The following is a 20,301-nucleotide window of genomic DNA, read 5'->3' on the forward strand; positions in this document are numbered from 1 at the left end:
ACTCGGGGTGCAGCGTTGCCAGCGCTCATGATTTTATCATGAGTCTCACAATATTGGAGGTTTTCTAAAAGCTCCAGCTCCTGGAATTCTGGGGTGTTATGAGAATTGCAGCTTTTATTTAGTTTATTTTTAAGTGTGTTTCTCACCCTCGTGTGTGCAGAAAACTTGGAATTGTGACCTGCATGCACCCTAAAGGCTCAATAACTAAAAGGCAGATAAAGAGAACCCATACTGTATTATTTTTTAAAAAAACCTCTCCATTTTTAAGCCAACCATGTCGGGGGGGGCGGGGAGGGGAGCTGATTCATGCTATTTTGTAGACTTGGGGGTTGACAATACTGGGTCTGTGTGAAATATCTGAAACAAAATGCAAGCTTACTGAAAATTCAAGGGGCCTGATTCACGCTTGCACCAGTTTTGCACCAGTTTTACACCAGTATGATGGCATTGATTTCAGTGGTGTTATCCCTTGTCATAGGGCATAGTGCCCCTTTAAAGGCATATCCTGTTCCAAGGTTTGACGCCTTTAAAGCCAAGAATTCTGGGAGTTGTAGTCCTTGGAAGGAGCACATGACTAAAAGGAAGCACTTGACTGGATGGGGTCATGTGACTGCAGACTGAAAGCAGGGCCTGCTATAAAAGAAGCAGCTTCCATTTAGTAGGGTGCAGAGCAGGGTTGAGGGGAAAGTCTGGAGGGTGGGTTGCAGGGCTTGTCACATAGGTTTGAGGAGAAGCAGCAGTTTGGCAGAGGACTGCAGGAAAAAAGGGCTGACCTATGTGGTTATTGCAACAGGCAGCCCTGAAGAAACAAGATAGTTTTGAGATTAGAGAATGCAGCTGCTCTGTGAGCTCGGGTCCCCAGGCTAGTACCTGGAGAAGGGAGGGCATGAGCCACTCCCTTGTGCCCTGATACTACCACAGAGCTGGGGAACTCCTATAGACAAGAGGAAGGACTTAGTTTGGATAGCATTACTGATTGTTGTCAGTCTTGTTCTGGGACTCTCATGCCACAGCAGCTGGAAAGCTTTGAGCTAAGCTGGAGCAAAACTAACTGCCTGGAAAGAGGGGTGGAAACTGAAGCAGGGATGAAGGCATTCAACTTTCAGTTATGCAGGTGCACATCCCACCTGGCTTTGCATCTGAATTATTGAGATTTACTGAATTACTCAGAATTATTGGGAACCAGTGCCAATAATTTTTTTTTAGCATCTTGTTGCACACTGTCAGTGTTCAGACCCATTTTCATGGAAAATTTCACTAAAGTCAGCACACTTTTCAAAAAAGATCAGGAGATTTTCCAGCTGATTTTTCAAATATTCTGATTGAAAAAGAGCTAAAGTGGGCCTATTCAAGCAAAGGTGGCATTCATTTCCATTGGAAACAGATTTCTTTTTTATGCTAAAATACCCATTTCACCAAAATTGTGAACAAAACTAACTTTTGGATTTGTGAATTTTCATACAACAAAATGCTACTGCATGTGTGAAATTCTGCAAAGCAAAAGATATGTATTTCTGAGAGGAGGAAGGTCGTTTTGTGAATAAAGCACTAGGATGGGACCCAGGAGATCTGGATTCAACTTGTAGCTCATGCACAGACTTCCTGGAAGTGTGATTTTGAGCAAATGACTTCTCTCTCTGTGCCTCAGCTGGAGATAGTGATACTCACCTACTGCACAGAGATCTTGGGTTCATTTAACAAGATGCCCAGTAATGGGCTGTATAGGTAGAGCTCTATGCCATCCTGCTACTCGTATTACGTGAATAAGGAAGAGCAGATACAGCAGGCTGGGGAAAGAATAGCCAGACAAGACCCTTGAAGTGGTGCAGATGTTCTGGTGCTCCTCCCAGTTTACAGTGGTTGAGAGGAGGGACAGACCCATAGAACCTTTCATCCCAGGATACCCACCAACTAACTGCATCTCACAGCATCCATGCAAGGGAAGAATTATTATCCCCACTAATAGGTTAGAACAAATTCAGCCCTGGTGTGACCTTCTGTGCCAGAGAACTTGGCCCAAACAGTTTAAGCGACTGCCTCTAGAATACAAACTAAGGAAATCAGACCCTGATTTACACCTCATGCTTAGAATGTAAATTGTCTGGGACAGGACTATGTCGTCATATGTTTCTATAAGGCACCTAACACAGTAGACCTCCACCTGATTGGTGCTTCTAGGTTCTATAGAGGTTCTACGAATTAACACACAACCCCATTGTCTGTGTAAATCAGGGCAATGCAGCCAGATTCCCTTGCCACTAGACAGCCCATCGGCTTGGAAGATCTAGTCTTTAAAAACATTGTAGCACTATACCAATTGACAACTGTGTTGCTCTACTGTAGGTTTTTCCAGTGATACTGGGCATAAAAGCAGCAGATAGAGTTGCATGGCCCATGAAATCAAGCTTGGCTGATAAGCCATAGACTCGGTAGGAGCAGGACCTAGAATGCGGCTGTTGCTATTAACTTTCATTCCTGTGATTTTTACTTAGGTCATTACATGTGAGATTAAAACTGCTTTATCCCAGATGAGTAGTCTATGGCAACAGGCTGGGAAGATGAAATTTCACCCACAATACATAAAACATGAATTAAAAGAGCAAAAGTGTTAAAAATTGAAAAGGTGAGGGGTAGAGGCACTGTCTGAGCAAAGATCAGCGTGGCCTTTTCTCATTGCGTGATGAAGCAGGTCTTCGGGAGGCAGAGAATTAAAATCCATAGTTAAAATGCTGTAGCACAACCAAGTTGATTCTTCTTCGTAAGCTCCTACAGAGACTCTCACTAAAAATTATCCTTCCACTGAGGCACTCCTACACTGCAGAAACTTTTCAAAAACAAAAATACACCCTCCATCTTCTCTTCCTGTTCTGGAGGTATGCAGTACTGCAGTGCAACTGGTGACCTGGCAGCGAACTGAAATGTGCCTAGACAGAGTTGTCAGGAGCTTTTACTTGTGTTCTGCTAAATGTAGCTCCATTATTAATGCCTCTTGTGAAGTGGTAGTGCAGTGAAAATGAAATCCCTGTGGCCTTGCCCTATAACTTTTGGAACAAGATATTTTTCCAGGCTTCTTTACTTTGTGTTACAGTTTAATGTATTCAATCAGTTGCGACTGACGCATGAAGGGAAGTAGCCCAGCCCGCTGCCCACAGAAAATACACTGAGCTTGGCCATGCAATGTTGTTTGCTTTGTGCGGTATACATAGCAACATAAATTAATTCTAAAGCATCCAGCAAAGTGCCCTAAAACCTGAAATCTAAAGGTAAAAAGAGTCAGAAAGCTAAAGACTTAACAAGGAGCCAACTTTTCTCATCACAACCCACATTTTTTTTAAAAAAGTCTCCTATGGGAGTGGTAATGGAATATGGAGCCCTGCCATGCTAAATCACCAATTGGAATCCCACCCAGGAATGTAGATGAGCAAATGTGGTCAGCCTCTTGAGAGTCTTTGGCCACCTATCTGAAGTTATTTGTGGTCCTGGTACAGTTTCTAGTGGATGGGTGTCTATGTCACAAAACCCGCCATCATCTTTGGCACCCTTGCTGATATTCACATTAAAGAGGTATTGGATGTTGTTATGGCTTTGTTTGATAGATTAAAGAGCCCCGTGCTATCTGATCTAAGAGGGCTCTTTCATCTGGGTATAACAAGATCCAAAGGGCTAGAAATTGAAGCGAGACAAATTCAAGGCCCACATTTTTAGTAGAAAGGATCATTAACTCTTGGAACACCTTTCCTAAGGATGTGGTGCATTTTCCCTCACTTGAAGTCTTAAAATCAAGACTGGATATCTTTCTAAAAATGATGCTGTCCTTCAACCACAAGGTATTGGATTTGATGGAGGAATTACCTGGTAGAATTCTGTGATCTGTGCTAGTCAGGAGGTCCCGCCAAATGCCAGTATGCCCTGCTGGCCTTAAAAATCTGTGGGTGAAATCCTGGCTTCATTGAGTCTGTGGCTAGAGACTAAACTACCTCTCTTCCACTTCTACAGAGAATCCCAGAAATGGGTAAAGGCACATTGGCTGGATGGTAGAACAAAGCAGAGCGCTGACCCTGTGCTTGACTTGTTCTGTAGATCAAAAGAAGTTTTCAGTTGTTTCAGTTGTTTCACATCAACTCCCCACCTTTCATCGGTAGTAAATTCACCTGAACAAAATGGAAGATATTCTGTAATTCCATTTGTTAGAAAATCCAAGCACAGTTTTAAAGCTTCCTCACTGGCCTGGGGGTGTTTTCCACAACGCCCCGTCTCACACTGTGAAATGGCCCTGTGGTCTTGGTTCGCCCTGGTACATTTGCCTGCATTTTACAGAACTTCCCACTGGCAAATTTATTCTAATACAGGATGCCATATAAATACCAGGTTAACTGACATTTTGTTACATAAAACCTTTGCTTTGATCAGCCCCCTTCCCCGCATTAAATGTTTTTTTTTTTTCCTACAGCTAAACCAGTTCTCTATGTGAGTCAAGCCAAGTGTTTTTATGCTTCTTCCCTTCCTCTTATCCTCCACAGCCCATGCTTCTGATCAGGAGCGAAAAGATTGCCCTTGGGGGCTCACGACCTCAAAAGCAGCTCAATCTGATGTCCTCCATATCAATGTGGATTAGATTTGGTTCACTCCCTTAAAAAGGTTCCTGACCCCCCTGTTTTAGTAAAATAGCTAGGCTATCTTAGACCAGGTAGATCAGGGGTCGCCACCATTTTCTGAACCATAGTACATCTCTAGTTCAAACGCAGAGTGAAGGGATACTGGAAAGTCACTGACCTTTAGGTTTTATAAAGCTCTCTGAACAGACATGATTTTAGACAAAATATTTCATCTCTGAGCTTCACTTCGCCCATAGCTCAAGCAGTAAAAGCCGCAAGGCAAGAGCACCGAGCTCTAAACAACTGAATCAGTGTGAAAATACAGCATTCATCTGGGGGGAAGATTATTTGATTTTAAAAAGGTTTTTTAATTTATAAAGAATCTTAGACTTACACATCTCACAATAGTTTTTATCATGCCGTCAGCGCTGAGCGTCTCTAGTCCACGATCTAAGGTCTGACACTGGACAAAGCCATCAGATGCCTCTGAAAATATGCACCCGTTTGTCATGACAATTTAAGACTCTATGGAATGCTGTATTACAATTTACCATTGATTTTAAGATGTAAATTTGCAGCATGAAAGCAGACGTGTCCAAAAAAGTATTGCTCAGCTCAAACCTAAAAGGACAGAGATGCAAGATTACAGCACTGAGATGCAGATCCTGGCTCCAAGCCCTTTCTTAGGAACCAGCTTTCACTATGCCTTGGGCTTTTGGTCTATCAGTATCTAATGAAAGATGACAGTGCAGGCTGCCTTGGGGGCTAACGTGGGCAATTTCAGTTCTGGCATTTTAGTTTATCTTTAACCAGCAGTTTTCAAAAGGGTAGAGCTAAAAAAGAACTTGGCTTGGTCTCTCTCTCTCTCTCTCTCTCTCTCTCTCTCACACTCACACACACACACACACACACACACACACACACACACAAAGGGAAAGTTGTGACATAAAATGCATGAGGAGGTTTTTTTCATTTTAACTCCCTGAGATCCTGTTTCACAGGCAGAACAGCAAAGCAATGTCTGCATTGTTTTACAAAGAATTAACCCTATAAACCTGGAGCCTGTGTTTTAGCTAGATGAAGTGGTTTCCTCCATGTTTTATGAATGTTAGTTTTAGTGCTGACAACATCTACTATATTCCGGACAGTAAAGGGCTCGACTTCTACAGTTTATTAATCCCCAAAGTTACATTCAAATGCTGTAATGTTAAAGGGTTGGCTTAGGATCGCCAAAGGCAGTAAATCCAGAACTAAAGGTGGCTAGTTCATCTTTTCCTCATCATACTTTGCCCAGAAGTATTGCGGAGGGCGATGCGTCCCTTCATTATGCAGATGTGAGTCCCATTCATACTGTGCACATGTGTAACCGCCGTTAATGGGAGCTATGCTTCTGCACTGTTGGGAGAATAGATTCATCATGTCAAAACCTCCATAGCTCAATGTTTGTTACTTAAACACAACGGAGAGAGCTAAGCTGTGTGTGTGTGTGTGTGTGTGTGTGTGTGTGTGTGTGTGTGTGTGTGTGTGTGAAATAGGAGATTATGATGGAACTATCAGTGCTGACACATACACAGTCCATAGCGGGTACTGCTGAAAACAACTATGATCATTTCTTGCCTGTGACTCATAACTAGATTCTGACACTGAATTTAACTTCTTTGTTGGCATTTTTGATTTGCACGCAGTTTACTTGCTCTAACATTCTGGATAACATCAACACACCGACTTGCTTCAGTGCTTTCTGAAGGGGGGTGGGAGGTCCAATCTGTCAGAAGGCCTGCAGGCAAAGTGGACTTGTATTGCAAAAACTTTTTTCCAGGTTTGAATGGGTTAAAGATTTTGTTGTTATTAATATCATTATTTCCATGGAAGAATTTCACTTTGCCTTTTTCCCCCTGCTGCCTCAAGAGGACTCGGCGATTCTAGGCACAGCTATAGCAGATGGTTTTGGTGATGTGAAGCACAAGGGTATCGCTCCCAGGAGCTGGTGAGGCAGTTAAGTTAAAAATGAACTGATGCATGCAGCATGCCACGTCCCCTTTTTTGGCCTACTTCAGACTGTTTCCTTTCGTACGCTCACCAGCGAAAGCACTGTTGTATAAGCAGAAAGCTTGAGGTACAGTCTAGTATTGCTCTACGTTTTCTTCCGTGATTTACAGGGTATTTATTGCTTATTACAGGCCTGATCCAAAGCCCATTGAAATCAATGGGAGACTTCAAAATGACTTGAATGGACTTTGTATCAGGCCCCTTATATACGTAACAACTCATTGTTATAGGGGAAAAGACCAAACGTTTCCTTAAAGCAAGTTAAACACAAATCAGAAATATACTTACTGATTATTTCAACGAAACCTTCATGTGGTCTACAAAGGAATATTTAGATGTCATTAAATATAAGCTTTGACCTGCTAGAGAATAAAAAAATCCACTTGTTTACATAGTGTATTGTAAAACCTTAACCTTTTGTCCAAGGCAAATATTGCTGAAATTGTTTGAGATCTGGGAAAGCAAATCAGTATTTTGTCAATATTAGTTTGATAAACAGAATTTGAGGAGAAAATATATTGCACATAGTGAATCAAAGCTGATTTCTCATAATTTCCTCAACATTATTTTCCTTGTTTGTTTTAGTGATCTGAAATCTAATATTATAGACAGCTTTAGATCAAATATAGGGTGATATTGTTTAGCAATTTCCACGTATCTCATTCCTGGGGGCCTAAATAGTAGATCTGACAATATTTTCTTTTCCAAGCTGCTGTGCAGAGTGGATCAGTTTTGTATTCTCTGACGATCTCACAGAAACAGTTCCACTAAAGAAACTGAAAATTATCCATACTTTAGGTCTGTCTTGTGTTCAAAATCACAAGTTATGACCTATTGACCTCCCATTCTAAAGGGAACTTGGGCATTTCTTTAACAAACCACCATGGAGGGGGGAGGTTTAATTTATGGTAAAATGGCACAGCAGAGCACTGATGCAATTAATAAGATGCTGCATGAGGGCAATGAAAATAAATAAAAAGCATGTTAAGTAAAATAAAGACACGTATGTTGAGTCTCTTATTTACATTTGTGAATGGCTCCTTTTCTGAAATTGGGCATCCAGCAAATATTGTTTAAATATAAATAAAATTATATTTTTTCATTGTCTATTTTAAAATCAGTCCATTGTCGGCATCATTTTCTTCAAGCCAGTTATCTTAGTATTAACAATAATAAATGAGCTATATCTGCTCATTTAAAACAAGCCAATGACACTTGCTGCTTAGACCCCATGTCATAAAAAAAAGCACCAAAAATCCATGTGACAACTGTTTTGTGAGTTAAGGTTTTACTGACAAACATCATAAATAGATCAAGCCCTGGTCAATTCCTTTTTCTTTCTAATAGTTAAGCCTCTTTTACATATACACAGATAATAACTAATTTAATTGATGCTGACATTTTAATGTCTAAGTATTAAACAAAAATAGGACAAGGGATATAATAAACATTAGCAGCCCTAATGGACCCGACGTATAACAATGGCCACTGAACTAAACATCTTGGGCCAAATGTATCCCTGATGTAATTCAACTGGAGGCAGTGATGTTACACTGAGAATGGATTGGGCCCTTCTGGTTTTAATCAAGGTTTAGCCAGTGGCTGTTTTTGTTCTCCCAGGCAAATCACTGGATCTCTTGATCTTGCAGGCCACTGTGAATGAGGGTTTCTTACTATAACTGTAAACTCTCTCTCTCTCTCTCTCTCTTCCCTCACCCCTTGCCGCTTTTCTATGTGAATATTCTGCTGTGGTGCCGAGAAACTTGCCTCTTGGCTTAGACAACTAAATACAAATTTGCAGTTAACCTCAGTATTTGTGGCATTAAAGATATTGGCTGTACACACTAAAAGGTAATACTGCAGAAAGAGCTTAATCCAACACCCAAAGAAGTCAGCACTGTATGCTACTGTGTATCCCTATACAGAGTGCAAAAATATACATATATATATATATATATATATATATATATATATATATACACACACATAGTTCAAAGCTATTCAAAAATAAGCCAGAACTTTTTTTTAACATCAGCAAAGCTGCCTATTTTTCAGTAACCTTGTTTTGAGAAATGACTGCGCCAGTTTTGCTCAAACTTCAGGCTAACATTTGTCAAAGTTATAAGCAATGGAAAACAAAGGGTTTATACTGGAAAATGTTAGGCAACCCGAACAATAGACACTGCTACTGCACCACCATTTCTCCTCTCTTTTATGCCGAATTTGGTACAACTTCACTGACTTCTGATTTACACAAGTGTATGGAAAATAAAAATCCAACCCATAACGGACCGCTATTATGCATAGAAGAGCTGAACCAAATTTTTCAAATTTTGAAATTTCAATGAAAAATTGAACATTCAAAATTAAAAACAGAAAAAGATGTGCTCATGTCTCCACCCCATAGTTAAACTACGATAAAATTTAGCAAAAACCTTTCTGAGAGAGAAACATGCCCCTATAACTTTCTCACCAGTCACAGGTCTTGCTTGCAACTAGTTTAGCAGTGGATCCAAACCCACAGTTTTCCTTTCACCATTGTTCCTTTTGCCACGTTTTTTGGTTCTTGTTACGTTGTCCCTCCTCACAAGCAACAGAGGAACTTGGATTAAACAGAAAATGAAAAATTCTAACCATGTCTGCAAAGCAGAGTGCAAGTTAAGAAATGGGTGATAACAAAATAAAAGGGAGAGCTTTGTAGCCGTTAAAGCTGGTCAAATCCACCAAATGCTCGAGAAACTGGAAACTGAATTATTGCCTCCATCTTAAATGCATGATGAGTTAAAAATATAGTCTTATTGTTTACTGCAGGAATCTCGCAAGCAGGGAAGAGTCACTGCAGAGTCATATGGCTGACTGCAAGATAAAAGATTAACAGTTAGATCCTCATCAGAAATGGCAATGAGAGTCTTGTTTAAAATGCCTACATAAAAGAAATCTCTTCTGACTGATTGCTGCATGTGTATTTAAAAGAGAGCCAACTACTGACAGGAACAAGCTAGCAGTAATTGAGTGTGCTTTAAATAAGTATATTACTTTCTGCAACCAGGGATAACAAGTAAAAATCGTGGTGTGTGTGTGTGTGTGTGTGTGTGTGTGTGTGTGTGTGTGTGTGTGTGTGTGTGTGTGTGTGTGTGTGTGTGGCATATTTCAGCTTCAGGAAAAAGGCTGTTAGGGAAAACTAGTAGATTGATAGATCAAGTTGCATCTTAGAATTTCTTCTGTTCGATTTCAGTGCCGTTACACAATGCAAATGAAATATCATGTGTATTGTAAACTACTTCCTTGTACAGTAACACATTTGCTACCACTATGGCTCTTATTTAAACATTTGACTACAGTAATTGTTTTATACATTAACTGTACTCCCTGATGGTTGGTCTATTATCTTTTTCCAAAATGGTGCTTGCAGAGATTAGCAGCTTGATTATTTGTTTTATTAACAATTTCAACACTGTGTCAGCATTGATTTGGAGAGCAGTGTGGTATTGCTGGTGACAAGGATTCAGTGGCATAGTTTGTTTAAAAAAAAAAAAAGCTTCATTACTTAGCTCACTGATTAGTGCTAACAATCTTCACTCAGGCAAAACTGCTCTTGAAGTCAATGGGACTCTTGATCTTGATTTTAGCTGCATGTTGAAAATACGTCTGATCAAGACAGTTCACTGAGGATAAGCAACTGGAGACCAGAGCCAGAGCAAGGCAAAAGTCATTTGAGGAAAGCAAGAGTGAACTGCTGGGTTAGAAAGATGGACAGGGATACACAGAAAGTCAGGTGCCCAGGGATACACACACTCTGTGTATATGAGTGAGTGTGTATACACACACACACGCTCAAAAAAGACAGCCCAGTTTTCTCTAACTGTGAACTGATGCATTTGATAGGAAAGCAATTAATAATGCAAATGGAAAGCAGAGGAGAATGCAGGCAAGTAGATGCTAAGCAAGCAGACTGTTATAACTTTTTGGTCAGGGTCCTCAGCTCCTACACCACCGCAAATATAAAACTGCATTACAAATGATCCAAAGCCCATTGAAGTCAATAGGAACCTTTCCATTGACTTCAATGGACTTGGATCAGCTGCTAAAATGATACGTTAGATTCCTGTGTTCTAACAACATAACACATTTGTTCATGTGTCATTTCTGCCAGTAAAAGTAAAATCAGAGTTTGATGCCAGCTATTTACTATCTTCTATACATCTGTGAGGGCTTTCTTTCCAATTGAATTTCCTTTCTGTTGATGCTTGATGTTAATTACTGCATGGAAAGGAAGTGTTCTTTAAAAAAGACTGACTCTTTAAATTCTTATAAATTATATGCACCTTCCCCTTTCTGACTGATAGATATATTGTTCAGCCACACCACCATCATGGCAATAAGTATATGTACTGTTATGGGTCATGAGTTTAAAAATTAAATCAAATGCAGAAATTGAGTCTTGACAGAATCTGAAGAGATAATGTCTTAGCTTCCCCAATTATGCAGTTCAACATTTGGATAAATCATATGAAAGTAAGTATTTAGCCCCATTTTTCATAATCGCTATTAATGAGAACAAAATGGGAACTGAGGGCAGAGGGAGAGAGTTTTGACAAGATAAATAGAATATGAGGTGGTGTTGTCAGCCACAGAAAATCAATGCTGCTTAACCCCCTAAACAGCAGGGGGGAAATGCAGAGAAAAAAGAAGAACTGATCATGTGTCATTATTAGTAACAATCTGTATGCCATGAAGTTTTTGAGGTGGGTGTAGAAAAATGGCTCAGAAGACAGCAATGTCAGGCGAATCCCTCCTGAGGAGTGGAGCTGACCACAAGGAGCTCATATTTTGAACATTGCTGATTTTCTCTGTGCTTGGTGGCAAGTGGTGTTTTCAAACATGCTAAACAATCCATTTTAAAACACCACTCATTTTCCTACTCTGGACAAGTGCCTATGGTTTTAGGACAGACTGCTCTAAATACCTTCCAGATCCTGCAGTGAGGAACGTGGTATAAAAACCTACATAGAATGGAACACAATAGACCTTCAGCACGAGGCTGTCTATTTACTTAAAGACAGTAACAACACAGAAGAAACTTACCTGCCAACCCCGTCTTTTTTATTTAGCATCCACACCAGGACACATCCTAAATATGCAGTGCTTGAATGAAGGATGGGGAGGTATAGGCTCTGCAGTCATTTTCTAGCATTCTTTCCCATCTTTTCCCCCTTTTAATGCTGAACCACTTGAAACATCTTTGGGGAAATTATTCTTACAGAATCACTTAAGAAATGACACGTTTCTGAACTGAATTCATTTTTTTGTCCATTTTGTCATGTATCTAGCACTCACTGAGCCAAATCAGTTGGCTCTAATTGGCTTCAAGATCTGGACCCTGATCCATGCCTCTCTTTATATGAAAGATCAGCGCTCCACACCTGTACTAAGTTTGGTCTGCACCAGCGCTTGTGTACTCTGTATCTGTACTTGTCTCGGGGAGTATACAGTATATTTGCAAGGCAATTGCCTTGCTCAGATATAACAACTGGTTTCTAAAGTAATAGTACTCCAGTAACAACTCGGTTTTCAGTTAGAGCTTGTTTAGGATTCCTTTTGCCTAATGCCAAAGCTCAGAGGCTTAAGTATAAATAGCATCTGAGCCTCTGAGCTTTGCTATACAACAATAGGGATCCTAAACAAGATCTAACTAGAGACCAAGTTGTGTGTGTTGCTGCCTATCAGGAGACATATTCCTAGTACACAAACTACATTGTCACATTGCTGCATTGAATTACAATCACAACATCCCCATTAAAGTCAGTGAGAATTTTGTCATTTTACACACACACCCTGTGCAACTCTGAAAATGGAGTTTATATTGTAAACCTCTGTTTTAAGCTATAAATACCCTGGCAACCCATGGGAGAAGGGACCATTTTGATATCTCATGCAACATTAGCAGCTAACAGATTAAGCACATGGGGCCTGAGAGATTATCTCCTTGACTCAGTATAAGCCAGGGATTCAAACAAACAGCTGGCTGTGTCCCCAAAAATAAAAACATTTGATTGTGGCAAGCTTCAAAGTGACTGGTTGACTCAGGGTGGGTTGGGTCTTTTTCTCCTTCTGGGTTAGAGATGCAGAGGGCAAAATGAACAGGGAAACAAAACCAAAAGATACCACCCTCTTCCAAAAGTCAGGAAAGCAAGTAAAACAGCCCCAGAACATATGGAGGAATCAAGTGTGGGGTCCCCTGTAGGTTTCAGTTGTGCAAGTAATATTAATCCGGGGGGAGAGAGGGTTTTGGGGGCTGAGATCAAAAGAGCCATTCCCATTTCTGTAGGGAAAAGGAGAGCTTTGATGTCACAGAATCTTCCCTGCACCGCTTAATGAACTGAAATTGTGACACAGTGACATCCTGGAAGATTTGAAAGCACTTAGCACAATGACACACCTTTGGGTTAGCTTTCTTTTTTTTAAAAAAAAAAAAGAAGAGCCTTCTTTATGACCCAGCCTGCAAAAAGGAATGGGGGCAGGAATTGACTATTAAGTTTAAATATGGATAAGGGAGCCAGAGAGGGCTTTAGGCAGTGACAGGCGAGCGTTTTAGTCTGGATCACATAAAGGATGTCACACTCCCATGCAAGTTAAAGAATACCAGCGCCACTGAAGATCTGACTCAGGCAGATCAGATAAAGCTGTAAACAAGAAGGGAAGTGGCATAAACTTTCTCACCAGCCCTGTAACATAAAGAGGGGGAGACAAACATGTATTGGACTGGAGAGCAGGCCAGATCCTGCAATCCTTGCTAAGGTCAAAAGAGTTATCCAAGATCAGAGTGAACTGTGCACTAGACTTCACATTCCATATTTTCCAGCATCCAGCTCATGTCAATGGAGCCTTTATTATTATTATGATACACATACACACCCACACAAAGGGCTTGATGCTGTGCCCACTGAAGTCAATGATAAAGCTCCCACTGATCTCAATGGTACAGGATTAGGCACAAAAGGGATTTCTGATTAGGTGGTTAACTAGAAGCCCAATGAGCCCAGAGCATATTGGCCTCTTTGCATTGAGAGTGCAGTGATGGTGTCTTGTATATTTCCACTCTGTTCTCGCTGCAGAGAACATGCCCACACCGGGTGATATTTTTCCATGTATCAGTCAGATTCCAAGCGTTTACTGATTGCCTGTGACAATCTCTCTGGCTCTAGGCTGGCAAATACCAAGTCTCAGTTTGGGCCTGTGGCAGCAAAGCCCCCGGCAGAGAAGGGCAGGGGGAAATATTAAACAATGAGAAGTCAGCCAGGAAATGTTCAGCAGGTGGGGAAATATTTCCGATAGGACTTTTCCTTACATGGATTTTTCATCCTGGCCAATGCAGCAAGGAAAGAGTCTGAATGGTTTAAAAAATCCCTCTCAACAAAACCCTATCAAAACAAAACACTCCATACACAATTTTCTCACAATGAGAGAAAGAACAAACCTCACATGACAGATGTAAGCTATGTTACTTAATGGACAACTGGAAAGCGCTCAGATACTATGGTCATAAGAATAGTAGAAGAATCAACAGAATAGAATCGAATAGATTAGAATAGAACCTTGATGAATTTCACAATGAGAACCCAGAAGCAGCCAGGGAGTCAGAAAAGGAGGAGTGGATTTGATTTTAAGGACAACTTTTCTGGTGGTTCAGCATTACAATTCCATATTTACAGGACGTAAATACCAGGCTATATAATATTATAGTCTGTGGGAATCTTTTTCCTTACATCCATTAGGTAAGGTTTTAATTCATATGGGGAGAGACAGAGTTGCCACTGAAAAAGAGGAAATAGAATGTGAGCCATGGATTTCTTTTCCTGTTTTCAAGTCTGCAGCGGTAAAATCCGTAGGGATTTTATCAAAATCAGTGAATTCCCTTTGGATTTTCATTGGTGTAGCGATTATCTTAACCAGTATTGCTTGCCAGGAGTGAGGAAGGTTCATTTTGCTATTTTGGGTGTCTTTCTACTCCTAATGTGTAGCTTCCTCACAAGGAGCCCGTGATAGCTGATACGGTACTATGAGATACCATAGTAGTTCTACAGACTGTCAGTTACACCAGGGTTAATCTAGAGTAAATCCAATGGATTTAGCCAGATTAACCCTGGTGGGACTGAGAACTGCCTTTGACCTTGTGTAAAAGAAGAGGGTTTTCAATGTCGGAGGACAAACTGATAGCATTAGCCACGCTCGGAGATCCTTTTATCTTTCTAAGCAATTCACAGAGGCCAAAAATCAGAAAAAGATAAGCACCAAGATAGCTATTTTAAAGCAGGCTGGGAAAAGAAATGCTAATCAGTCATCTGTTTTAATTACATTATAGCTAATTTGTTTAGTCTATTCCTTGGACTTGTTTGTATTGTGAAAGCGCTGTGTTGTCTTGATACAAAGATGCTATAGAACAAATAAGGATGACCTACATTAAAATGCGCCTTTTATGAAAGGAATTGGCCATTGAAATCAACTCTTCATTTAAAAGAAACAAAACATAGACAAACCAAAAGAGCCTTTCTTCACTGAGCATGTGGTTTGAGCCTTCTCTTTGCCTGGGCTGGACAACATGCCCATTTTTAACAAGACACACTGGCCTTGCCATGCTGGGAAAATACCTCTCTATATATCTATCTATATATGTTTCTGTGTACAGGGCAGGCTGGCAAGCCTCTCAGATCCACAAGGTGTCAGGATAACCTGGGGGGGGAGGCTGATTCCCTAAAGAAAGGCGCATGGAAATGTGCCTTTTTTATTTAATCTGTGGCAATGTACATGTTGATTTTCAGTGTGGGCCATGTTGCTTTGGTGGGTTTCAGCTAAAGGTGCTGCTTGTGAACGCAGCTTCCCTAAAGTCTTCCCGGTCATGTGAATAAAAGGTGTAAATAGAAGATGGTTTCTATAGCTTATACGACCCAAGCAATGAAAGTCAATTTCTTGAGTAAGGAAAATAATAAGAATCATACGGCAGGGGATGTCAAAGTAGACATATGGGCATGCAACAGCCGGACTAATTCAAAATGGAATTAGTTCAGCTGATTATGTGATATGATGTGTGCCCACATGTGTGTGTATACACGGCTCACATGCATAGTTACTGATGTGCAAGCGCTAAAGTAGAATTTATTTTAGCTTCTAAATTCTTTGATCAGGGACTGTCATTGACTAGACGTTTGTACATGTTTGCCTAGCACAGTGGACTGTGACCTGGCTCAGGCTTCTAGATGCTACTGCAATGATAATGTTTAATAATTCAGTGGGAAAAGTCTCATCTTTAGCTACTCATTCGGGGAAAATGATGCAACTTTGATAGGAAAGGGTTTGCTGTGGCTGTGGTTTGCTGAGGCTTCAGACTCGGGGGTTCCGTGCAAAGTCACACACTAAGCATCACCCTTAGCTGTGCATACGTGTCAGAAACAATACGCAGCCCTGCTGGCGGGACCATCGATCTGTCACTGTCACCCACTTAAAGACGGGGAGCGAAGGCTGAGGTGAAATTAGCAAACACTGAGCATGGAAGAGAGAAATAATGTATAGGTATTCTACATCTCAATGAAGTATGAGTCCTTTGTGAATTACAGTATCGTGCTTGCTGCCGGGGAGCATCATGTTATGCCATGTCAGCACTTCCCAGAATGTTTAAACAGCTAGAAAATGCAAGGGACAAAAGAGCCTAATGTGGGAGATTTCAATAAGGATCAAATCCTGCTCCTGTTGAAGGGAGTTTTGCTTTTGGCATACAGTGGGTACAGAGTCTGGCCCTTATAGGGTGACCAGATGTCCCGATTTTATAGGGACAGTCCTGATTTGGGGGGCTTTTTCTTATATAGGCACCTATTACCCCCCCACACACACCCCTGTCCTGATTTTTCACACTTGCTGTCTGGTCACTCTAGGTCCTTACTTCTAGAGAAGCAAGTGAACAAATAGATTATTTCAGTGGTTAGGATTTCAGTGTCTCTAGCAGGGTTAACATCCGTTCTGGGGTATAGATAGGGCTTTCTGACTCTGCCTCCCCAGGAGAAATCTCAGAGGGGATGAAGGCCCAGGATCTGGGTATGTGGCGCATTTCCTGCACAGCCCTGGATAGACTCTCTGTGAATGTGGGATTTGTTCCCACTGCGGTTAGTGATTTGAATTCTCCAGGACTTTGTCACGAAGGGGTAGCTCCATCCTACAGAAAGCAAGGCAGAGGGAGGAGGAGCCTCTCCCATGTCATACCACAGTGCTGCCTCTCAAAGCTGTTACACAACAACCCTTGACGCTATGTAGGGCAGATTTCCCTTCAGAGGTGCCATTCACCAAATCCCACCCCCCTGAGATTTCACAGAAGCTTGATGACTTTTTAAAATGCAGAGTCCACCCTCCTGCCTAGTTAACCCATGCAGTGCCAACCTGCTAATGCTCTAGAAACATTTAGAATTGTCACAATATTAAAACTTTGCAACAAAACACAGAACCTCAGTGAGACTATTTCACAGTGTGCTTATAAACTATGATCTGTGTGGAATTAGAGTCATTATGGCAGTCATTTTCTCCATCTTTCTTCTGTCATGAAGCTCTTAATAGTCAGGTCAAAAAAGCATTATTTTTTTTACCGTTAAGGGTGTCATTAAAATTCAATAAGCAGAAAGTAGTTGGACTTGGGGATGGGAGAGGTTGTTTGTTTCCCTAGAAAAAGTTCATATTTAACAAATAAAATCCAATGTGGGCCAACATCCCGCACATCCATGATCCTCACCAAAAGAAAATCATACTGATCTGATACCGGATTTGACTATTTCCTTTAGCACAAGGGGGATGGTTTAAAAGAATTTTTTTCAAGCATGCCCTAACAAAAACCACAACATATTCCCCACTCCTGTTGTTGAATTTAAAATAGTAATCTGGATTTGATTTGTAATAGAGAAGTTTAAGAAATGCTCTGTGTCAGGCTGCAGCATCTGGTCCCCCTGAATCAATCAATACATTTTCCAGGAATGCACTGTAAATTGTGAAGAAGCACCTCAGACTTTCTACTGCAGATACTGGAAGCCCTGGCCTCATACACCAACCAAGCACTGTTCTCACTATCAAAACCCTTTCCTGATTGTTAAATGCATAATACAGTGGACTGCAGCAAGGCTATTGTAAATTAGCCCCAGCTCACAGGGCTTTAACTGTAATTGTCTGTTGTTGCGATTGTCTTTTCAACAATAATGGGAGCAGACCCTGGCTGGTGAGAAATGGACTTGTCCTTTCCTGTACTGTGTGGTCAGGAGGTGAAATACCAAGGCATCCCTGGTTTTGTTAAGTGGGCTATGGAGGAAAGAATCCAAAATAAAAATTGCAACCACAACAAACAGTGTCAGGAGGCCCAGATCTTGCTTTCCACAGAGAGAGAATTGCTCCTGCCCCTTCTACGGCTTCCCTGCATACAGGCTACACATAAATCCATGTTAGTCCATTAATAGATCAGACCTTATATTTCAAGGTAAAGGTTTCTAATTTGGGTGATGCGCCTTCCTGCCTCTCCCTCAGCAGCCCTAAGATGGTGCTGCCCTCTGCTGGCCCCTTTCAGCCACTGCAGGCATGACAAAGGTGGGGGGGTGGCGAGGGGGAAGGTTGCATTGGGACAGTGTCAGCTCCACTCAGCATCACAGTTCCAGTTGCCATGGAAACAGGAAAGGGGGCTGCTGCAAAGGCTTTTGGGAAGGATGTGACTGCAGAGATGCAGCTGAATGTCTCATTGCCTTGCAGGAGAATGGGGTGGGGAGGATGCAAGGAAGGGAGTGGGAATGGCAGCTGGGGGGTTGGGAATGCAAATTCCCAAACACCCCCCCACTTCCCCAATCATCACCATCAAACAAACCCTAGCAAAGGCTCTTAAGTAATTCAGAGACTCATAGAAGTTAGCGATGGGAAAGACCTATTAGATCCCACTCCCCAGCTACCTGGACCGCTTGGTTCACATCAGTAGCTTTGCCAGTGCTTTTGTCCAGTCTGATTTTAAATGCTGTCAAGCTTGGGATGAAGTGAACACACAGGGTACCCAGGGAGCAGGGCTGCACTAGTTGGTCTCCAGCCAACCCCCCTCCTCCACCCAAGCGATGACAGCTTCTGAGAGCAGGGCTGTCACGTGGCCAGAGTGACAGTGCGGACATTAATAACACTATTTATATTACTACAGCCAAGACTTACCAGGGACATAATTAGCAACCCCATTAATTCCACCTAGGCTTAGGCTTCCTAATTAGCTTGCTTCAGCCTTCTTCCAGAGCAATATTTCTACTATTAAGCATCTGTAGCAGCGTAAACCCATGTGCTCTACTATCAGGACTCACTTCAAAAATAATTAAGTGCCTTTTGGAGATGACTCGTACGGTATAACAAAGCGAAAAAGGGGAAACAATCCTGCATCAGTGGGACAGATAATTTGAGCCAATAGCTAGTGTAAAAAGACAAGTAGCTGCAAAAGCAGATGCGGGTGTTTGGATTTTTTTTTCTTTAAGCATTGTTTCTTTGGACAGAAATTTGGCTTTTGAGCAGATTTTCATTCCCATATTAGGCACCTCCAAAACAATGTCTTGTTGCAGGGAAACTGCCTGCCACCACCAAAATATCACTTGATTCAAGGTGATTTATTTGTATTTTTCCATCATGCAGCTTTGCTGAATGTTGGATGGCTGAGCTCAGGTTTTACCCACGCAAAATCCTTGATGCACTGGTCTGACTAACACAGTTCGAAACCGTGACAAGAAAACCTGCTTGCCTGCTTTAAAAGTCTTTCCCCTGACTCCCTAGCCCGGAGTTGGGATTACTAGAAATAAGAAAAAAAACCATCTTGCTGCCTGATTAGTATGCACTTCGCATCCAGATGGAGGAGGGACACATATCCCAGCATGCACCTGGGCCAAAATTGCAGACCATTGCTAGTACTGCAGTGGCCATCTGGTTAGGAAACAACAGGCCAAACAGTTAAAGCATAACGTCATATAATCCACCATTGGGGAGCGGGGAGGGGAGAATGCAGAAATGCCAGCAAGAAAGAAGGGAGGAAAAATGGTTTGTGTTATAGGACATGCTCTGTAGTAGAGATCTAAAAGGTACAGTACCTTCCTACTGCGGTGCTTCTGTGCAGAGAGGACAGTTATGCATTACAAGGCTCAGTCTGTTATCCCTGGCAAGGTAGATGTGACCCATCCAACAGTAAGCGTGACAATTTTGTCTCATCCCAGCAATGAGATTTTTATTATGGGAAACGCTAACTGCTGTCATCACTCATTGACTGCACAGAAAAACATTAAGGTTTGCAAGGATTTCCCCCCTCATAAATTAGTATCTTCCAGCTGTTTCATTCTACATAAAATCTCTTCGATTTCTTTGCGTATTTCTTTATGTAACCAAACAGGAGAGTGACTCATGCTAAATAAAGTTATTTGTCTATGTAAATTAATATAGCATATTCTCTCTTGAAATATAGAGTTATTTGTCTCTGGAGAAATCATGTTAAAGACTGACATAGTGTAACCCTATGCATTTGCATATGCAGATATGTCTAATTATTCAACTTCCAATTAAAGGCTTGTGTGTCAGCAAATGAGACTAATTAGATACATTTATCTATGATAATCAGCTTTATTACAAA

At 41.3% G+C, this 20,301-nt stretch overlaps 1 long non-coding RNA gene across 2 annotated transcripts in view; it reads right to left on the reverse strand.

Moving 5' to 3' along the window:
* Nucleotides 1-19,873, reverse strand: part of LOC141997247 (uncharacterized) — a 56,286-nt gene extending 36,413 nt beyond the window's left edge. Inside the window, exons 1-3 of one of the 2 annotated variants that reach the window (XR_012641696.1) lie at nt 19,769-19,849; nt 6,933-6,961; nt 3,853-4,151 (exon numbers count right to left, since the gene is read on the reverse strand). This is a non-coding gene — a long non-coding RNA (uncharacterized LOC141997247). Of the gene's footprint in view, nt 1-3,852; nt 4,152-6,932; nt 6,962-19,768 lie in introns of both variants that reach the window. The other variant, XR_012641695.1, reaches the window with a different exon arrangement.
* Between the last annotated feature and the right edge of the window lie 428 nt (nt 19,874-20,301).

The sequence above is a fragment of the Natator depressus genome, chromosome 13 (genome assembly GCF_965152275.1).
Source record: "Natator depressus isolate rNatDep1 chromosome 13, rNatDep2.hap1, whole genome shotgun sequence".
NCBI classification, from domain to species: Eukaryota; Metazoa; Chordata; order Testudines; family Cheloniidae; genus Natator; species Natator depressus.